Source organism: Physeter macrocephalus, chromosome 14 (assembly GCF_002837175.3).
Source record: "Physeter macrocephalus isolate SW-GA chromosome 14, ASM283717v5, whole genome shotgun sequence".
Classification (NCBI taxonomy): domain Eukaryota; kingdom Metazoa; phylum Chordata; class Mammalia; order Artiodactyla; family Physeteridae; genus Physeter; species Physeter macrocephalus.
Window position 1 is genome coordinate 98,677,269 of NC_041227.1, and position 800 is coordinate 98,678,068.

The 800-nt window shown below is 34.9% G+C and overlaps 1 protein-coding gene across 1 annotated transcript in view; it reads right to left on the reverse strand.

Moving 5' to 3' along the window:
• CCT6B (chaperonin containing TCP1 subunit 6B) overlaps positions 1-800 on the reverse strand; it is an 11,213-nt gene that overhangs the window by 690 nt on the left and 9,723 nt on the right. The window lies entirely within an intron of this gene.

Consider the following 800-nt stretch of genomic DNA (forward strand, 5'->3'; position numbering starts at 1 on the left):
GAGCCTGCGCATCCGGAGCCTGTGCTCTGCAATGGAAGAGGCCACAACAGTGAGAGGCCTGCGTACCGCAAAAAAAAAAAAAAAAAAAATGACAGGAGGGACACAAAGAGATACTTACATACACACGTTTATAGAAGCATTATTCACAATAATCAAAAGGTAGAAGCAACACAAGTGCCCATCAACAAATGACTAGATAAATGAAATGTGGTATACACATACAATGGAATATTTGGCCTTAAAAAATAAGGAAATTATAACACTTGCCACAAAATAAAGAAACTATAACATGATGAACCTTGAAGTCATTGTGCTAAGAGAAATAAGCCAGACACAAAAGGATAAATACTATATGGTTCTACTCATATGAGGTACTTAGAGTAGTCAAACTCATAGAAATAGAAAGTAGGATGGTGGCTGCCAGAGGCTGGGGGGAGAGAAGAATGGGAAATCATTGTTTAATGGGTTAAAAGTTTCAGTTTTGAAAGAATAAAGTTCTGGAGATGAGTGGTGGTGATGGTTGCACAACAATGTGAATGTACTTAATGCCACAGAACTGTACACTTTAAATGGTTAAAATGATACATTTTATGTCATGAATATTTTACACAATTAAAATAAATAGAAAAAAAAAAAAGAAGAAAAAAAACTGTATGGCTGAACTTAAAAGAGAGAAAGGGAGATTTTCCTCAAGAGGAAACCAAAACAGTGATAAACTCTGAAGGTGAACTGTAGAAGCCTGGGAAAAACACAAGATCTGGTCTAGGTGTCAAGCTTTTTTTTTTTTTTTTTTTTTTTTT